The 21,293-nt window shown below is 52.2% G+C and overlaps 1 protein-coding gene across 1 annotated transcript in view; it reads left to right on the plus strand.

Annotated features, from left to right (window-relative positions):
- The first annotated feature begins 1,214 nt into the window (after positions 1-1,214).
- The window catches only part of ec (ubiquitin specific peptidase echinus), a 72,538-nt gene continuing 52,459 nt past the window's right edge, over positions 1,215-21,293 (plus strand). Inside the window, exon 1 of the mRNA XM_084589617.1 lies at positions 1,215-1,873. The gene's annotated coding sequence lies outside the window, so the exon portion shown is untranslated. The remainder of the gene's footprint in view (positions 1,874-21,293) is intronic.

The raw sequence follows: 21,293 nt of genomic DNA on the forward strand, positions 1-21,293 counted from the left end.
GTGATTTCGCATTAAAAACAGTGCCCGTGCTGTGTCACCTTCCTCCAGTGTCCTGCTCCTATCTCCGTGCCGTTTTCTAAACGTGGTATCGCGCCTACCAGCCCGATCCCTAACTTACATCAAGAGTTTTGAGCATGCGACCATTAAGATTGACCTTCAATATGCCCTAAACAATACCACAAAATCGAACTCTGCAGCAGTTACGAGATTATGACACCGATAAATTCCTAAAAAAAATTGAAAGTTTGTCGCGCATAATGATATGACATGTATATGAGCAAGTTAACTATGCGCACCATTATTTTCGTCGTTTGGTAACTTTTTCCTATCATAGCCAGCACGACGCCGACCGGTCGTATTTTGCTCTAAGCGTACACTTTAGGGGCGTCATGGTTTACTATCGCGTGACCGACCCTACATGCACAAGTGGCAAGGAGGCATTTACCTCTTTTCTAAATAGTTCTCCCCGTGTCGTATAATAATCGTACGACATTTTCAACTTCAATAGAGGAATAACAGTATTCGTACTTGTCTGCAAGCTGAGTGTCATTGCAGCCACCGGCACATGAAAAGTGTTTGGACATCAGTTGTGGCTTGAAGAGTACTTCGTATTATCTCATTTCGTATCATTCCGCTTACTTTTAACCTACTCCGCTTTTGCTACGTTTGGTACAACTTTGTTTTCGCTTCCATGATTCCTGATGTCATCCTTCCTTTCTTGACGCGTGCAGCAGGCTTTCCCCCGAAGCGCATCGCTGCCCCCAGCGGTCGCCGTCTTGAGGAGAAGCCGGTGAACAGCACAGACGGCGCGAGTTGAAAAAACAAAAATCGAAAACACAAACCAAGAGCGGAGGGCTACCAGACCTCTCCCCCTGAGGGGTCAGCCTTCTTTCCTAAGCACAAAACAACTTGAAACCGGTTTTCCAGGCGCGCGGGGACCGTCGCTGCAGAGAGCGATCGGACAGGTAAGAAGCTCACCAGGGAGAAAGAAGGAAATAAAAGCAACACCTGCACAGAGCAGCCTCGCACACCAAGCTGAGCGCTGCGCTCTTTCGGACTTGGGGGAAAGAAGGAAATAAAAACAACACCTGCACGGAGCAGTCTCGCAAACCGAGCGGCGCCGCGATTCGAAGGGCGCCGCGCTCTTTCCTGCTTTCAAAGCGTCACGCGGTGGGGCGCTGCATGTCTCTCCCGCCATTTTGACGTCACAGAACAAGCGAAGGAAAGAGGGCACAGCGCCGGGAGCGAACTCCTGCAACACCAAGGGCGAAGTTCGTAGCGAGAGAGATAGTGGAGAGAGAAAAAACGCGGCAACGTGACGTCGACTGCAAGCCGCGAGCGCGTTGAGTGCAACCTGGCGACCTGAGTCGTTCCCCTGTTTTCGTGCCGCGTGGCCCTGTCTTGCGGCGCTGCGTCCGGCGCGAGTACTCGGAACTTTTCGAACGCGTACAGAACTTTGGCGGACAGTTCTCTAGGAGTAACAAAGTCTTCGCCCTGAACAACTGCCCGATTTTCACCTGTTAGCTCTTCGTTACCGGTTCGTTTCAAGGTAATTTTCAGCGGTCGGGTGGCACTTCCCTGGTCGAACCTGTGCACCTGCTCGCTTAGTTGTCGGCGAACTGCGCACAGGGGCCTGTGCCGCTACTGCAGTGACTATTTCCTTGCTTTTGCTTGCACCTGTTTTGGCCGCGCCTGTAGCTTTTTGGAGCTAAACTGGCGAATACAGGGTGTGCCAGCGTCACAAGCATCTTGGGTTCGCTCCTCGTCAGTTGTGTCCGCGTCGGTACTGACTACAACACGATGAACCTCTGTGCCTCTGGATACATGTCGCCGTGGGATACAGCACACCACTCTCATTCGACGACTGCCTCAGGTAAGCCGTCCGAATTCATTTGTTCCTCGTACAGCAGAAATGTTTGACCCAACCAGGGGAGACTTGCGACACGTACTACCTGGCTGCATGCACAGAATGTGTTCAAGTGTTTCATTACGACTGAATGGACGTCTGGTTTGAAATGTGTGGAATACGTGGTCTGTAGTTCCTATTGTTTAATCGTGAAAGAACCTTTTACGGGAGACGAAATAGCCTCGGTTTCGTCTCCTCTAAAGATTTCTTCCACGTTGGGCGCCGCTGCACTGATCGTGTTTAACCGCTGCTTGTTTTTGTTCTGAGTACAGGTGCGCGTATTGAGTTTGACCAGAGGGATATCTGTTGATGTCTTGCAGCTGTAACTAATGTTGATGTCGGAGAACGACCTGTCCAGCCGCCGTGCTTTCGTCTTGTCTCGCATATTGTGACAGGCCGTCAAAGTGCCGCAGCGCGTTCACGCGGTGGTAGTGTTTCCTCAGTACTGCCAAACTTAAATACACATTTACGGTGACAGGTGATGACCGCACTGCGTCTGCGCCCAGGCTGCACGCACGCATCTTCTCCAGGCCCGTGGCGCCCGTTCGCGCGGCTTCTTGCCACCGCGGTGCCTACCTGTTCAGAAACCGGTTTTTGTCCCCGCGGTGGGGGAAGCCACTCCGGAGCGACTCAGGTAGCTTGTGACGGGCAGCCTGCGCTCCTTTTTCCGGTGCTTCCCCTTCTTGCCCATCTCGTATCGTAGATGAAAAACTTCGGTGTGCAGGGCAACGGGTAGTCCCGTTGGAAAAAAAAAAAAACAGCATTTATCTTCACGGGTTCTGACACAGTTGTGTGTCACACAGTCCACACACACACACACACACACACACACACACACACACACACACACACACACACACACACACACACACACACACACACACACACACACACACACACACACACACACACACACACAAAAGCTACTATTTGCCCAGAAGTAAATGAAACGTTAGTTAGCAGCCGTACAGTGAAGTATCAGCATCGCACAGTATACGAGTTCCTTCCTTGCTTTTTGCCTCTGTCAGAAAGCGACCGCGGAGCTCGAGATTGAAGCCGCTCTTTTGCGTTAAGTAGGTGCTCTAAACGCAGGGCCACCGCGGTGGGGACAGCGAAATAGTTAACGATTTCTTTCCCTTTGAGCGTCGGCTGCGATGTAATTCGATATGGGAAATGGTCAGGCTACACTACACACTAACATCCTTCGTCGAGGCCTTCTTTTTCCTTCTTTGCTCAACCTAATTCGACAGCATCTACACACGCATGACTTGTCGCCAAGTCGCAGGCTCTCTGAAAAACATGTGGTCAACGCTGGCCTACCATAGACCGTGCTTTTACGTTGACTTGTGGGATGTTGCGATCATAAGCAGGTCTAGTTTTCGGGTTGTAAAAAAAGCTCATTCATCCTCTCATATCATTTCCACGGCGTTCACATTCTGCATGCATGTAGTATTTGTTCTATATTGTCAAAAGCAAGCATTCACGTTGAGAACACCTTCGCCTTGTCCGGAGAACTGCTAGTTCTTCTAGCTTGTCGATATTTGATCACAGTAAGAACAACCGTAGCTGCAACTTCCAGCAAGCGTAGTTTGTACGAAGTGTACCAGCTGTTTTTCTTGGGACCGGACTAATTGCGTTCATCCGTGCATCAGTTGTGTTGGCTGTCACCCGCTCTACCCGACAACCGGTCGTTGATTTGGTCTATGCGGTTTAACTTCCCGAAGCGGCTCAGGCTCTGAGACGTAGTGGAAGGCTCCGGAAATTTCGACCGCCTGGCGTTCTTTAACGTGCTCTGACATCGCACAGCACATGGCGCTTTGATTTTCGCCTCCATCGAAAAGCGGCTGCGACGATGCCGCATCCTTGGGCAATGCAGTCGAGCGCCCTAACCACTGCGTCACCGCGGTGGGGACAAGCGGGTGTTGCTGCTGCATGTGCAGCCATCGGACCGGCGGGCTCATTGTGACTGCCGTGTCGTCTCATGGTGCGGCAGCCGCCGGGCCTTGGCCGCGGCGTCGAGTGCAGCAGGTGGCCCGCGCGCGACGCGCAGCTGTTCCTTTTCCCGTCGCATTGTGTGCAGCGCCGCTGGCTAGGGCTTCCTTACTGGCTTGACCGAGTAGTTACCCCGGTCCGTTGCTTGCGCTGACTCACGAGCTGTTGCCGCCGAGCACGGGCAGGGCACGTGGTCGATAGCGGTGGCTAGAGTTGCTACCTAGGAAACGCGCGGCGGCCCAACCTGTGCGGTGATTTCCCATCGGTTACATTCGTTGAATCTGCGTCACTCGAGCGGCGCGGGTTGCTTCTTCGGCGGTCGTAGCAGTGTTGTTTTGGTTTGGCTTTTCTTTTTTTTTTAATTTACAGACAGTGAAATTTGCTTGGCAAAATTCTGAGATGCTGAGCTAAGAGCGAGTGTTCGAATAGGTGGACACTATTGGGTAGGAAAGGAGGAATGACGTGCGAACGCGAATGAAGGCGAATTGCGTGGATGTGTGATGCGCTGCGACTCTCGTTCACAGCTTGCTGGAAAGACTGACGGGCTTTCTAGAACTACTGGGCAGAACCGTTACGGAAGGGGCGATATCAGATTTTATTGTCACGGCGGTGGCCGTATAATTGGTCAAACCAGCTCGGAAAACTTACTTGCTAATGATTCAGGTCTAGTGAGCGCGGTGACGCGCTCCGGGTTGTGGGCGTGGTATACAGGGAAGATTGTGATGTATGAGCAGTAACACGCGTAGAAAGAATACGTGTGGCAGACTGAGAATAAGGTTGACGCAGAAAAGGGTCCCTAACCACGCCCTTTGCTCTTGTAGCATCAGCGTTCCGCGCATGCTATGTTCCCCTATTCCTGTAATAGAAACTCGGTGACCGTGGGGAACGAAATTCGGACGTTGACACTATCTTTTCATCCATTGATGCTAGCGGGTCAAATATTAGCTTCATATCCATTAGCTAGTTTCATATCCATTCGTGGAAGGTCGAGCCTGGGCTGAACGGCCTCGAAGGATATCTCAAGTGAGCCCCTCGACTAGGTCTTCTCCGTGGCTTCTCCAGCAGTGATACCCAACTTGATGTGGCGGAAATGCTGGGCAATCGTGGGTCGTGCTGAGGCGCGAAAAGCTTCCAGACCCCATTTTTTAAAAGTTTCGGCGGATTCTCAAAATCTGCGCCGATCTCCACATTGTCATCCACTTGTTCCTCAGCGATTGTCTGCCGTGCCGCGGTGGTGCATTTGTTAGGGCACTCGACTACTGATCCTAGGGACCCGGGTTCGGTCCTGGCTGCCGCGTCCTCTTTTCGGCGGAGGCAAAAAACAAGGTGCTTGTCCACTGTGCGATTTTTAGGATGCTATTTTACGTAGAAATTCATAAAACCGCCTACTACGTTGAATCGTATAAGGCAAACCAAACTGTAAGCAATGGTTGTCTGCGACACGCTTATGCGGACTCGCGCGAGTAGCGCAGAAAAAATTCCCCCTCGCTGGAAAACTTGATTACCCCGATTCTTCCGTCTCAATATGCGGCCCAAACTGTCGGTGCGAATGATGCCCGTGCAAGCGGCGCCGTTTTAGACGTAAGTAATTGGGATAGCGCGGTAATGAATGTTGAAGCAGCAAGGACACGGAGAAGCGTTTTTTAACAACACACAGAACACTGCATTACACAGACCCGTGTAGAGAGAGCCCTTTAGACAGAGAGAGTGCAGGAGCGTCTTTCCTCTCTGCTGTCAAAGTATCCACTGCTCAAACGAGCACACCTTTTTTCTCGCGATCAAACCAAGTCATACAACTGCGCGGTGCTAGTAAGGCAGTAATTTCTATGCGCAGTGTACTGTTTGACTGTTCACTGGTTCAGCCTACGATTGGAGGTGATTGGGTAGCGGCGTCGGTTGTGCAGTTTCGAAGCGTCCGTCGGAAGCCCCCAGAACGATTGATATGTTGGCCGTGCTGTTTTGCAGTCTGCGCCGGCGTGTTCGCGCCGGGATGTTTTCGTGAGCGTGGCACGCAATGTGTCAGGAACGCACCTCTATTGTTTCCGAGTGCGCTGTCCGGGCTTTCGTTACCTAACCTACCTCGCGCGTGCACGAGTCAGACCGGAGTGTAGTACAGCTGCCGCTTTCGCGTAACCGGAGCTCGCTGGATGGTTATTCAACTCGCATCAAAACAATAGCCGGAGCTCGCATCGCCGGCCGTGACGTGCGCCGCTTGCCAACCGATCCGGCGCAGACACAACAGCGGTCGTTACGCCACCAAACGCTGCGAGGTTGACGAGCTGCGGTTTGTGCGAAGGGCGGCGGCGAGCGCACCTGCGCTCCTGTGGCTCGGCGCCGCGTGATCACCGACCATTTCATGCGCAGCCTAGCGACCGAAACGCCAGCAGCGGACGTCAGTCCCAGCTCGACCGCACTACATCTCAGCATTAGTGTTTTCAGTTCGATTGTCAGCTTATTCTGCGTCGGTTATCTTCTCTAATACCACCACGGACGCTATATATCTTTTTTCTATGCATCACTGTAAAAAGGATGCACCTTTTTATACGTATTTTGGGCGATAATTCTTAATTGCGGGTCTAGTGGCTGTGCTTTACCCCCCGAATGCAGAGGTCTAACTCGACTTCCGGTGGTCTCAAGTCCGCTGCAACGCCTGCCATAAATCGAACTTTACTTCAAAGGCAGCTTGCGCTCGACTTATCTATTCACACTTGCGACTAGATGAGGACGCGCGACTACCAGTCGCGCGACCAGAGAAGAGCTCGCCACTACCGATGTTCACACTTGCGACAGTCGCCTTCTCGTTCTGTTCTCGTTCCGAACGAGTTGGGAGTAGGAGAGCTGCTGGGCGATGACAGTGAACGTCGGTAGCTGCCGCTTGCCAGACACTTCAGCTTTTTCCGGCGAGCCGGTACGCATGCCGCGCTCTCGTGTTTCCAAGAGAACGCCGACGACGAATTGACGATGTCAGTCGCCGTGATATCAATATAAAATGTTGCACTTGCGTGAAAAACCCATTTCTCAGAAGTTCATGGTACTTACCAGATAGTCCGAATATCTTTCCAATCTCCTCCCAGGCCATATCCTATCTCCCTGCCTTTGAATTCCCGGTGCCGTTTGTTGAAAAAGTAGGGGTATTCTTTAATTGCATTGAGAAGGTGCTCGTTCGAGTACTCCGGGACCTCGCTGATAGGTGAAATGGTTTGCGACTAGTAGTCGCGCGACTGGAAATTCGAGCAGTGCCCGATCGGCACGCGGCAGTCGCTTTTCGACCGATGCGACCATTTGCGACTCGCTTTTCGACCAAAACGGTCGCGCGACCGCTGCTAGTCGCAAGTGTGAACGGGCCTTTAGTGTGTTCGGTAAATGCGCCCCAAGACGTCGCTGCGGCCATGGCTTAGTGGGCGACTGGCCTGATGGAGCCCACACCGCATTGGAGAGCGCGGCGTTTACATCCTTTGGCAGTAATGCGCGGGAAGTGCGATTACTTGGCGATTATAATCAGCGCAGTTTCCTGGCCGCGTTCCTCGGGACGTGTGCGGCGTTTCTCACAACCTCGGAGCGGTTACAGCGTCCCTGGCGTACGTCGTCAAGGCCCAGAAACCGCTGGTGGCAACCGCCAAGCGGGCTGTGAAATTGTTTGTAAAACAGTATACGTGGCGAAGTGGCGTATTGCAACTCACCTTTATTACTCCCGTGTTTTTATAGACCAACATCGATCTGTGACGTAAGCAAGATGCGGTGACACTGCTGTCGCGAGGCTGGACTAAGGAGGTTATAAAAATTGGGCTGTATCGCCTATGGGTGAAAAGAAGGCTTAGTGCACATAGGAATGCATGAAACCAATAAATTTCAAACCAGTTTTCTGATTTCACAGTGCGCCTTTGATGTCGTAATTCGGTGCAGAGTAACTATTGGACATTGTAGAACACATTGTGAAACTACAAAACCTCATTAAAAAGGCGAAGTATTTTCAAAACACCGCGAAAGGTATAGCGCTGCAAATCAGCAGCACGGCTGATAAAAACACGTGCGAGGAAAACTTACCGAAATATGTTTCTTCTTTCGGAGGCACCAATGAACACGGCAGATGGTTAAAAGTTAGCGGATGTTTTGAAGAAAAAGTATCGCAAAGCAGGTTACGTCATTTTGAACGGAATCTATTGTTAAAATGCCTTGATTAATGTGCCTTGTTAAGACCGACATACCCATGAAAAAGAGCTATGCGCTGTGTGCTTCTCGCAATCGCTGCAACCCTTCGTGTTGTCCGACATGCTACCGCACAGATTACATTCTCTCTTAAATACTGCCGCTCAAATTATTAAGTTGAAGGCAGTCCGTACGCAGTTTAGTGCGTGCAGCAGCAGACGACCAACATGCCCCGTCTGCTCACATAAGTCTCGTTCGCGGACGCCAGCGTCGTCCGCACTCCAATAGAGCGTCGTCTGCGCCGTCGTCTGTTAACTCTTTCGTGTGCTTGTCTTGACGTTTGAGAAGTGCTTTTCGAATGTATACCTTTTTCTAGGCTGCACACCTTGAACGACCGCTATTCGTAAGCAAATTCAGTGCAGCTTGCAAGATTTGGAGAAATACCCAGCTGATAACGAGCCTGTCGGTGGTATGTATACGGCTTCATTACACATATATTTAGCTGCGTTTTAAGTATAGATTCCACCGAACTGACGTAGCAAAAACTTTGTCACACGTTTTTTCAAAACTCTCTCCAGTGTTTAACGACCGTCCACCTCTTGTGGCTCTCTGCGAAACGAGAAACATTTTGCGGTAAGTTGTGTTTGCATCTGTGTCTACGGGTCGCCGTGCCTACTCGCACCCTCATACGTTTTGCGGTGGTTTAAAAGTACTAAAGCTTATGTTCTAGGATGGTATTGGTTGCTCTGTAAAAAATTAGAAAACTACTGTGAAAACTTTCGCTTCCATGTATTTCTATGGGCGCTAAGCCTACTTTTCACTCCCTCTCTGCTGCGGCGTCGCAAGCACTTTGTAAACACGGTGTTGGTCTATATCGACATTGCTCACTTGCCTTCGGGGACGTCTCATAAGAGACAGAATGAAAGAGGCAGCTGCAGAATCGCTCCAGAATGATGGTGCTGCAGCGAGGAAAGGGTTCCGCGTATCCGTATTACTTTGTGCACACTTTGCCATTGTCAGTGGTGTCGTGCGCGTGGACAACGAGCCACGTCCAGCGTCTGTGCATCGGCAGGTATTGCATCGTATTCAACCCACGCCCGTTCACGTACGCATATACCCTCCCGGATGCCATGCGACATTCTCAACGTTGTCACTCAGGGAGTTATCGAAAGGCGATAGAAGCTGAGGCAGGAACAGCGAAGCGGAAATTACGGGCAAACATTGTCGCGAAGATAGCGATTGCTGCAGGTGGGTGCTGGAGTGGTGAGCAATATCACCGGTGCGTCACAGATACTCACACGGATCGGCACGGTTAGGAAGTGGAGCACGGGCTACCACTGATGTTTTCGGACATGAGCCGGAGCCACAAATACAATCAGCATAAAGCCCTGTCTGTAGGTAGCCCCATGCACACTGCGGCTGTCCTCGTTCATTAATCGCACATTTGAAAACAGCAAAATAGCAGTGCACAAGTGACCCACCTCGCGGATTTATGTTTTTTTTTTTTTTTTTTTTTTTTATTGCGAAAGCAATATTACGCAAGCCAAAGTGAGACCTCGGGTGGAGGCAGCTACGCCGTGAAGAGGCGTGGCTACGGTCTCCTATATATATATATATATATATATATATATATATATATATATATATATATATATATATATATATATATATATACCGGGTGTCCCAGCTAACTTGAACCAAGGGGTACAAAATAATATATTTGAGGTAGGTCAGTGAAACCAATTGCATTCAACTGCCAGCCTCCTTGCGCACTACAGGCAATTTTTTGTTTTGCAATTACTTAATTAGCTAATTATGTTAATTTATCTAATTTATTAAATATCGACTTTAGACCAAACATGTAAATTGGAAACTTGTAGAGCACCTTCAGAAACCCCCATTTCATTAATTGCGATAAAGAAAGTCTCACTTGTATCGTTTTTTCCGGGCTCAGAAGAAAGCCCGCGAAATACAAATAATACCACGTGACTAGTGCATTTGTGCGCCGCGATTGTGGTGCTCTCAGTCGTGGTTTGAGCGAACGAAATCAGCTGCGGCCGTGTCTTCTTGACCCCGTTAAAGCGGCAGGCCGATATGCCTGCGATGGCTCCTTCGCCAGCGTCAGACAGCCGACCCACGTGACGGTGCAGTAGCAGCGAGAGCGGCGAGCCGACACCACCGACATTCTAACAAGGCCTCCTTCTCTCCCATCAGTGAACGTCATGACAAAGGGATGAGCGATAAGGTATCAGCCACTGAATCTGCGCATACAGGCTTGGGTAAAGGGGCGAGATGACATCATGTGACTCGACTAAAATTAGCGCTGGACCTTCATTTGCCGGTTTTTTATCGCCATCCGCCTGTCGGGATGTAGGCTGCTGCGGTGCGCAGGCGTGGCCAAAATCGCGGTGGTGACTGGCGAGCTCGAGCTCGCTCGAACCATCGCCAACATTTCTGCCTGCCGCTGCAACGGGACCATCGGGTCACAGACGCAGCTTATGTCGTTCGCTCAAACCACGACTGAGAGCACCACAATCGCGGCGCACAAATGCGCTAGTCACGTGGTATTATTTGTATTTCGCGCGCTTTGTTCTGAGCCCGGAAAAAAAAGATACACGTGAGACTTTCTTTATCGAAGTTAGTGGAAGGGGGGTTTCTGAAGGTGCTCTACAACTTTCCAATTCACATGTTTGGTCTAAAGTCGATATTTAAAAAAAATAGAGAAATTAACATAATTAGCTAATTAAGTAAATGCAAAACAAAAAATTGCCTGTAGTGCGCAAACAGGCTGGCAGTTGTATGCATTTGGTTTCACTGACCTACCTTAAATACATTATTTTGTAACCCTTGGTTCAAGTTAGCTGGGACACCCGGTATATATATATATATATATATATATATATATAAATCAGCCTGCCATGACATTTTAATTCACGTTACCCCTATGTCAGGAGCAGGAGCTACCAACTCGGGTCGCTCCTTTCATATGGGAGGGTGATATCAGAATCAGTCTGCCAGAACCGTTTGCATTCTCGTTACCCCTACGACACGCAGGCACGTCCATACGGCTTGTTTGAAGCGTGACTTCATATGTGGGCTGGTAGCTTACGCTCGCGCGTCATACTCTTAAAGGATGAGCTTAAGTGTTCCCCAATAATGTAGCACCTTACACTGATAGCACGTGATAGGGGAATAATGTAGCAGGCAAAAGAAGCTTCCCCCGTTGCCTTCGCAACTCAACTAGGGTTATCCCGAGCTAAACCACAACTAAATTTTGTTTTTCATATTTCGCGGGTTTTCTACGCGAGAGATGTCGTATGGAAAAACAATTTAAGAAGCTAATCGTTTCTAAAGGTGCTCTACAACTTGCATCATATTTGGGATCCGCTGCCAGTATTTAAAAAGTTGAGTAGTTAAACATGAACTAATCGGTTAGGTAAGGGGAAAATAATAAACAACCTGAGTTACTAGGCTAGTATGGACATCTTGCATGCGGTTCGGTTTGCGTCCGAAGTGCCTTTCATTTTTTAAATCTTAACTCAAATTACGTGTACAACCTGTGTACCGATACTTGCTGTTTTTGTGCTGGTTGCCGCACTGCTGAATTTGGGCTTGTACAGAGGTAACTACGATGAAAAGTTACTTTTTGTGGAATAAGCCGCAATCAGTAGTGTGTAAGTCACGCACTTTCAGTGCTCAGTGGCGTCAAAATCCATCTGTAAAGCTTGCTCTTGGGCCGTGGCATGGGCCATGCAGAAACTGGAGCAGGATGGAGAGGATGGTTTCGCTGTGGCTGCTGAGGTCGCAGCAAGTGTTGTTGGGCGAGTTGGTCCGACATTCTGCGCATGGCACCTTGTGCACAAAGACGATGTCATAAAAAGCTGCTACACGTTTCGAAAATTTGTGTTGCGATTGTTCCGCGGTATTGCTGCGGTGGAAAGGGGCAGAGAAATGTTGGGCAGCTTGCAATGTTTAATGTCATTCAGCACCTCTCTTGTTACATAAGCTGTGAAACCTTTTTACCGTTATGCTTTGTACGCAGTTATGCTTTGTATGAACTGTGCTTATATTCCCACACCTCCTTTCTCCATTGTGCGGATCCTGATTGGAGTTAAGGTATTATAAATGATGATGGGGAAGAAAATATTTGTAACTTGTTTCTTTTCGCCGCTGCATTTTACAAAAACGCTTTGGTCTTCTAATTTAAGCTTTTCATTTTGATAGGTGAACTGCTGGGGAATCCATTTACTACAGATTGCTAGGCGTATCAAGGGGGCAGTCCCCCCCGCCCCCCGCTTCTCTCTTTTTTTATTTCCCGGCGTAAAAATTCCTCTCGCTGTGCAAACTGCGCTTTTTCTTTTTGATTTTCGAAATTTTGTATGTTTCCTGAAGTAATCTAAAACGCGCTAGCGATGCCAGGTAGCGTCATTAGCGGCGGAGGTTGCGGAATACCTCTTTATCCTCCTCCTGGACGTCGTGGGTGAAATCGACGCTCCGGGAAGCCGCCAAGCAACCTGCACGATGGGGACTGGCCGGAAGGACCCCAGCAGTCTGTGCATGCGCTGACGGAGCTGCAGAATGCGACCGCATCAACCACATCGTGACGTCTTCGGGGAAGGGAGGGGTGAGGTGAGCTCGTCACCCCTGCAGGGGCCGTTGCAAAGGGAGCCGCCAAACGATTACGCGGCATTACGTACCGCTGCGGACGACGCGCTGACGCCGCCGCAAGGAATTCGTGCAGCTTGAACGGATGGAGTGGGAACCGCATGGAACGTGCCGGGCACGGAAATGGCCCCGTGGCAGCAGGACAACCCGAGGGCTGCCTAACCGAGATCGACATACGCCTAAATCCAAATTGTCCCCCCCCCCCCCCCCTTTCCCCCGGAGCGCACGAAGTGTGAATTCACGCGAACAGCTCCGCATTGAAGGTGGGAGGGAGACCAACCAGCGTACACGGTGCGCAGCAGCCTGCGTTCGCAATACTGCTTTTCGCTTGGGGTTATCAACGCGGTCCTTCAAAGACGGCCCGGGAAAAATCGCCGCAGCAGTCGCACGCTTCACTCCATTGTTTTTGCTTCACTTTGTTCTCAGTCAACCTCCAGAGCATAAATATATTTCGATCTTCCATGTGCGGTGTCGCGCTGGGAGCTTCAAGCTGTTTACTGTAACGAAGCGGTATATTGCTGAAAGATGGATATAACGAACAAAAGCTAACTGGACGTCAGGTTCTGGCTAGTTGGTTGATCATGCCTGATGAAACGGTGCAAAAGACGAGGACGTTAGACAGAGAGAACACACACAGTTCTGTGTGTTTCCTCATCTAACGTCCTCACCCTTTGAGCTCGTCATTAGAAAGAGATAAACAGAACTACTCCTTGAAAGCTCACATTGCAACTCTTGCGCATGAAACTTGTTTTGAAAAATGTAAGAATTTTCTGACAATTCATGCAACGACCAATTTTCAAGTAAAACAAGATAACTAGACTACCTATTTCGCTCAGAACATTCACACTGAAACGCTGTTCGACGCTCTTTTGGCACGATCGTTCCCGCGGTTCTTTAAGAGGTCATCTGTAAAAGCGTCAAATGCACCAAAGCTGTTGCTGGCGTTCGACCATACCTGCCAGGCGGGGAAATTACTTTGGTGCATGCAGTAACGGTAGACACACGCGAGGTCCTTACACGGATACCGCTATTACGGGAGGGAATTCCTTCTTTTGAGAAACGCCTGAAGAGCCGTTACTGACTTTTACAAAGCGTACGCATACGCGCGTGTCCCAGCGTATGGTCTCAATAGCCGCCTTTGGCGAAGTCACAGATCCGGCCGGACGAGATGTGACCCCAGTTGACGCGGCAACATGACTAAGTAAACATGGCATTACCGCAGTGAAGAATAGCGCATCTTTCGTTTGGGTGGCACAACGCCGTCGGCTGCGCTTATTCGTGCTTCAGACTAACCCTTGACGGTTCCTCGACGGTTAGCCGTTCCGCGTGTTTTGTTTCCTTCCTCTGCTAGCGCGGCGCTTCACTGCGTGGTACCATGAGGTTGGAGAAAATGAGTGCGCGCGCTGCTGAGTCACTGGCGTATGACGGATTCTGACATGCAGCGCGCAAGGTTTGGGACTTTATTAATTATTTAATTTATCGACCCAGCGAAGAATTTGCCGAGCAAAATGTTGAGTCACCGAAGTCGAAGGCGGCAGTGGCAGCTGTGCCCCCGTCCCTACTCCCTGATAGACCGCATCTCGGGAGTTTTCAGAAAGACCCTGCAGTTCTTGGTGTGCTTGGGGGGAAGGGGAGGGTCGCGTGGCACAAAGCAGCAGCTCTGTAGGTAACAATGGTTGCCCTTCGGCCTCCGTCCCGCGTTTCTTTTGTAAATTCAGATGCCTCGAAGAAAGGCGTATTCACGCGCCTTCGGAGGACGTTCGATTTCGCCGATTATACTGCACCCTGGCAGAAATGTGACTGCGGAGCACGCCGCGTCCCGATGCGGGCGTCGCAGCGCCATGGCCCAAGGCTGCAGCGCATTCCTTTGGCCGGGAGCCACCATCGGAATGCGAGGATCGGATGCGGCCGGGGGCGACGCGGCCGCAAAGCGCGGCGCGCGTCGTCCACTGGCGAGCGCACGCGCGGCGCTGCGGGGCAGCCGGTGTATATATCTTCCTCGTCCGATGTTGCGAGCGTGAAAAAAACGATGCGCGGAGAAGAAGAAACGATGGACGCAATTTCCGCGAAGGGAACCAGTTCCGGCGAGCCGTTACGAAATGGCCGAGGCGGCCAGCGCCGGGCGGCCGAACTGAGTCGCTCTGGAGGAGGAAACTGCTGCCACGAGCCCCGTCGTAGGGCCTGTGCCACCGGCTCGGGTGACCTTTCGGCCCCGGAGGGCCTTCGCGACGCGATCGGGCCCCGTCGCGCGGAATGCAGTCGGCTAATTTTAATGACCGGGTAGCGCCGCAGTGCGCGACATCTAAGCGCAGTTGGAAGGCCTTGTCTCGATGCAAGAAGGCGCGAGTCGCACGTGCATGGTGGCCTGCGTCACGTTGCAGCGCCTTCGCGAGCGGAATTGCGCAGGTTCCGATGTATTTGGAAGATCCTCAATGATGGTTTCTAGGTAACCAGTGTGACAGTATTTCCGAAAGCCGAATCTTTTCTCTCTCGTCCAAAGGCATGCACAGAACGCCGGGTGGAGTTTTCCCACTGGTGATGTTTTTCTGGTTGTGCCTACAATATTATTTCACAGGCGGCATGCATCGGACGCGCGTAATTGGTGGCCTCGTACTTCCTTGAGCTCGTTCGTAATTAACGGTTGCGCGAGCGGAACAGCCTCTCGTTCACTGCGGTCTCGTCTTGGCCGGCTGGCCTCATCGACTGGGGCCCTTCGCGGCCTCTCGAACTGCGACGCAGTCCACGACGATTTCTCCCTCGGGTTTTGCGAAACGGGGCCGGGCGCAGCCATGGGCGGTCGACAATGGCAAGCATCGGGCGGAAAAAGTAAGGCGGCCGCCGAGGCCTGTGACCCCGCTAGCCTGGAATGGCTCTCCCCCGGGGACCGAACAAGTGGTGGAACAACGGCTTCCCTCACTGGGCACGTTGAGTTGGTCGGACGCAGGCCCACCGCGACGCTGTCATTCTCGCGTCGCGGCAGAGGCTCGTGAAAATGCGAGATTGGTTCCGAATACCGCAAAGGACGGAAACACTTGAGTGGGGCTCCAAAGAACGCGACGTCGAGGCGCCGTGCGTCAGCCAGCTTGCGCGATAGTACGCGATGTGTTCAGTCTTGGAGATTATAGCTGCCTCTATTCCTTATCAGATACATTTGTCTCCTGCATCGACAGCCCCCGAAGACTTGAAGAAACGCGCTACCGCAGCTCTCCACCGTCTCGCCAAGCAGAGAGGTCTGACCATAGTCGCATATGTCGACGCTAGCTTGAGCGACTCGGTAGGAACGCCGGGTATATTGCGCAATGCTTCATGTCTGCTGGGTGGTCAGTTGTGGAGTGCTGAGGGTTGGGGATGCGCAGCAGATTGCGAGTAATGAGCGTGTGCGTCATGTCACGTATTCTAGGGTGCGCGGTAAGGATAGGCAGACGCTTTGTGATTAGGAAAATGATTTAATCGAGGCTCCCTTTTTTTGCATCTTGCAAGAGGCACGGGTCCGAATATGTATGCCTGTATACACGTATGTCAGTTATCTTTTTTAAACCTTTGTCCCGAGGCTGAAATTCCGAATGACAAGTGGGCAGTCTCGTGTGTTGTCTGTTACGGGAGTTGAAGACGATGGCGGCACTCAACTGAACTCGTGACGGCCTCGGTGGCCAAACTGAGATTGCATTCGCGTCGTCGTCTTTTCGTGCGCTTTCAGTCGTCAAGCCCGTTGTGTCGCAAGACGGTGTGGGCAGGGCAATTTATTTTACGCGGCCCAAACTAACGCATGTCTGGCGAAAAGCATACAGCCATAGACTATGGGGGCCTACGAACCTCCGAAGAACCAGGAAAGCCACTCACCAGTGACGCCTTAAAATTGTACGTTTCTTAGCAGCGTTCCTTGCAGGGGCGGTTCATAACCGACGCCCTTGGCGTTGAAGGCGCCGTGTCGGAAACACCCGAATCCATTATGCCACTGCCTCGTACGTGAGCGTCTGGAACAATGCGGGGTTACGTCGCGCGGTGACAGGGAAGCGCGCCTTTTTCTTTGCAGAGTGGCGGTTGCGTCGTGTCCTCGTCGTCACCTCCAGGGTGACTCAACCGCAGGGCGTGCGCCTAGAGGACTCATAGGCGCAGAGGGGTCTTGCTGCTACTTAAAAAAAAAAAAAAAGTGTGTATGTGGGGGGGGGGGGGGGGGGGGAGCGGAGATTTAATGCTGCGCAAAACCTTAGCAGTTGTCCCGAGGAACGCTAAAATCGGAACAAGTTTCGTACGACTTAAACCATGCTGTGCACGCGGAAAAGGGCACGAAATGGTCCGAACAAACGCTGTGTCGGAGTCGTTGACGGTGAAGTAATGGTGATAGTAAATCAAGTACTAATCGATTTCGCTTAAAGTAGAATTTCGAGAATATTGGGCGGGACTAGACCCTCGACACTTGGTTTGTTGAGCAGAACTCACTACGCCACGCAAGGCACGCTTATGTGGTTTAGAAAAAAGCGCGGGTTTATTTGTGCCATGTGACCTTCACGTAAAGTGGCATCTGTGTCATTAGAGGGGACGAGGAACTGTTATCCTTACACGACTTACGTTTCCCCCTAATTTCTTTTTTTTTTTTCCTATCCTCGCGTTTGGTACTTGGGGCGGCAGCCCGTCGGGCAGGTGTAGGGTCCCGCATTCCTTGATGAGTTTGATGGGCGGCGGCTCGGCGAGTCGCCACTTCTCTTTTGCCCGAACGCGCTTCCCGTGTAGGCAAACGAGCCACTTGCCACCGGCTCTGAATAGCCACGAATGCTGCCGTGACCAATGAAGCGCGGAAGAGTGAAGGGGTTGCTTCGACGTGAACCCTCGGGCGCCTCTGCGTCGCCGCTGGCCTGGGCGGCGAACAGCGTTTGCCACAGTAGAGTGGTTGTCAGCAATCTGCTGCTCACCAGCGCCGCGCAGGTGCGCTATGGTCAAAAGTTTTATCTGTGCGCTGAAGGGCGCAACCGAGTCCGTAATGATGTCAGCGTGTTATGCGTATCATGGTAGCTGAGGGTGCGTTGTAACGCTCACAACTTTGTCCATTTGGCGGTCGCGCCCTCGCTCAGACAGATACTGCTTCTCCATTGACCGCTCCTGATGAGTGATATGAAAAAAAAAAAAAAGGCAAATTAATAAACAGGATTTCACAAGTGTGCATTTTCCTTTCCCGTTCATCCCGGATCATTTGAGCGCACCGGAACGTGCTAGGTGACATTAAAGTGACAATAATATTGCTCTTTCCAGTGTTCGAGAAGCATGGAGAGTGTTGTAACTGCAAATGCAGAGAGCTGTAATGAGATCCATTCTGACAGTCCGCCTAACCGGATCACGTCTCAGAACGGCGTAATTTTGAGCACAACCTTTGGCCCGTGGCGTTAGCTCGTGGCTATCTCGGCGCCACCTTGGTACAACTAGCACGCAGCGAAACCACAGCCGAACCTGCGATACAATGCATATGAGACGCGGTCAGCATAACGATACCTCGGCGCCCGTTCTTCGCGCTTTCTGGCGGCACGGCATTGCCCAGTTGCGTCGCGCTATCAAGGCCATCGGCGCTTCGTGTGCGGATCACGCAATATGTGGGACCCGCCGCGCTCTAGCGCACCCTCGATGCGGGCGAAAACAATGGAACGGGCCCATTTAATTCGCCCTGGTGTGTTGTTTTTGTTTGCTCTTCTTCCGCTGGAAGTCGCCGCTGTGACATGCACGATCTGAAGGGGCAGCCTTCTGAGTCCAGAGTTCGGCCCGCGTGTGGCGACTGGCGAGCGAGGCGGCCTTTCATTCCGATCACGACCGGGCCTCGGCAATTAGAGTAAGTGAAAGGCACGCGCCGTCTCGGACTCGCGAGCGTGGCCCACCATGCACGAGTGAAGTTGCTGATTGGGCCAGTTCGCTGGAGTGGCGCTGCGCACGCGGGCAAGACTCTTTGTTGCGTTACTGCGAGTTTCTTTGAGAGGTCGAACATCGCCTGCCGAACGACGCTCGAAGGGCGTACTGCGGTTCGAGCGCGCAGTCTGTCTCCGGTACGCGTCCGGTGCGTGATGCGCCCTGCTGAGTGAATACTTGACGTTCTGAGTTTTCTCGCCGCCTGTTTGTCGACCGGGCTTCCGTTGCACGCAGCGGTTACGGTTGGTAGCTTTCGTGAAACTGGGCTCCTCCTTTGAGGCGTCAGAGAGAGAAAAAAAAGGAGGAACAGGCGTTAGCCGGCACCTTCTGGGCGTATCGGCGCATCTTGAACCCTGCGCGGGTTGCTCCTCGGGGAATCGTCGCCCATTCACGCGGCCCTGTTGTTTGTTCCGCGTCGACTTACGCACCGCGGCGGCCACAAAAGCCCAATGGCCGACGGAACAAAGCCGCCGCCGCCACCTGCGGCGCGTCATGGCCCACCGACTTTCACCAGGAGCGCCCGCCGCCGCCGAAACAAAGCGCCGCCGCTGCAAGCGAGTCGGGGCACCGGCGGCGTCCTCAGTCCACAATGGCCGCAGAGGAAAGGGGTCACGTCGGAAGTCGGGCAGGCCGCCTTGCCAGCGTCCTCCGCTGTCGCAGCGCAAACCGACTGGGGCCTGCAAATAACGGGGGAGGGGGTCTCGTGTGTCTTTTGCTAGAGCGGAACTCAACCACTCGCTGCGCTTTCTTGGCATATTGCGCCTTCCGGAACACGGGTCTCGCTACTTACTCCTAGTATTCGTGTCAGGCTTGAACGTTGACGTTACGACCCTGCTTGACAGCGCATCTTTCTGAAAACGTGTTGACACTGATTATCCCGTTTCAACAAAGCCCAGAGGTACGTCGTTGGCAGCGAAGGCATTCAGACAGGACTTTTCCGGTCCGCTCTTTTCATGACTAAGTTCAAACGCATGTATAGGCCCACACATGCTCCAGTGTTACCGTAGACTACGGGTCCACCATCCGCGCTCAAATGGCCGCTTTACGAACACTTACCGAACTTGCCGTCGAATGGATTCGGGAGTCCCTCGTTTTGTAGTCCCGACTGTTCAGGCTGTAGCGGTAGCCAGTCGAAAACCCAAATCCCTGCTACGCTTGTAATCATGTGCGGACGACGTTTGTAGGGTCGCACTACACGCATGTTCCGAACCTCACGATTACGTTCGGGCTTTTCGTCAAATCAAGAAGCGAGAGCGCGTTTCCTTGGGAGATGATGTAGAGGCGACCGCGTACATGTAGCAGGACGACGAAGAGCAATGGACCCCAAGAGTTATTGAATACCGCGCCTGGAATTGCGGGGCCCGTGTCGTTTCCTTTCTCTTCGTCGCCACCCACTGGTGTGAAATGGCCGCTAATTTCTTTGAAGGGCAGGACAGGTTTCACACTGTCCTCTGACCAAGCTGTTTCCGGCTGGATGCGCGGAAGGCCGCCGCGAGGATTACAGGGCTTGCCTGGTGACGGCAGTCGTGTTGTGGCCATGAACGAACCAGTTGTCGGCGAGTTTTTCTGGCCTAGCAAGAAGCCCCGCTGCTTTGCACATCGTCGCCGCCGTGCTGCAGCGCTCGGGCGCTGAATCAGCCGCTTCTTAGAAGCGCCGAGCACGTCTTCTGTATACAATAGCTCTGTCTGGTCTGTGAGTCTTAGAGGCACGTGCTTCATGGATTGCGAAGTCTCGGTTGCAGGCAGTCTACCGCTTGCGTAAGCACGTAATATACGTATAGCGTGCGGATATAAAAATGTACGCAGACTTCCCTTGAGACCACTGCGCGAGGAACCGTGCTTAGATTGCGCGAAAAACCGCGCCTTTGTACGCACGCGGTTGTAGTGGCCCGCCGTCTTCCGAAACTCGTATTCGAAGAAAGCGTGGCGGATGTAACTGCGAGGGAGAGCGGGTGGTGCGCGCGTGGAGAAGCGAGACCACAGGGACGTCGAACCTGAAGGGCTCGTGCCCCAACTAGGCCGGACGGCACCACGCGTGGGTGATGGATCACCTCCATTACAAGCAGATCGCTCTGCGGCCGCAGTCGCCGTTGGCCGGGCACGCTGCACTTGACGCGTTGAGATCGATCCTGAGATGCGTCCAGGTTGCGAGTTTATGGGGCGCATCTTCTCCGAATGGCCGCAGCTCCTGATGTCGGGACGGGACCCCACGAACCTGACGCAACGGGCGCTTGTCGGCATTACGTGGCCCCATGTGTCTCTCCTCGACGAGGACAGTTCCCGTGTGTGCAAGATCGTAGCGTTTCACGGCTGCAGTGTGGTTGGAGATGAGAATGGACCGCCAGGACATTGTCACGGCTCGGCTGGCCCTGCGCGAGAATAAGTCCCATAGCGTGCTCCTTGCTGCGCTCTGGTAATGTTATTAAAACTCGGTCCACTTGTGCTAGTCGCAAGACTGCGATCTTGACGTGCTTTCTAGCGCTACAGCACTGTTTTGGTTGCTGCTGTGCCTCTGTACTGCGAACACTGTAATGTACGTGAGGGCATGCAGCATACCTCTGTTAATCATGCGCTTTGTTAACGCGTTTCGCCGTTGGCTGCTAGTAGTTATTGTTTCTCTTTTTAATCATGTACCAGCGGTGTCTTTCGACCGCGCACTTTTTTCTCTGCCGCCAATGCTATGTGGCCGAAGCCG

Source organism: Amblyomma maculatum, chromosome 1, assembly GCF_055883805.1.
Source record: "Amblyomma maculatum isolate TAMU_Amacu chromosome 1, ASM5588380v1, whole genome shotgun sequence".
Taxonomy (NCBI): Eukaryota; Metazoa; Arthropoda; class Arachnida; order Ixodida; family Ixodidae; genus Amblyomma; species Amblyomma maculatum.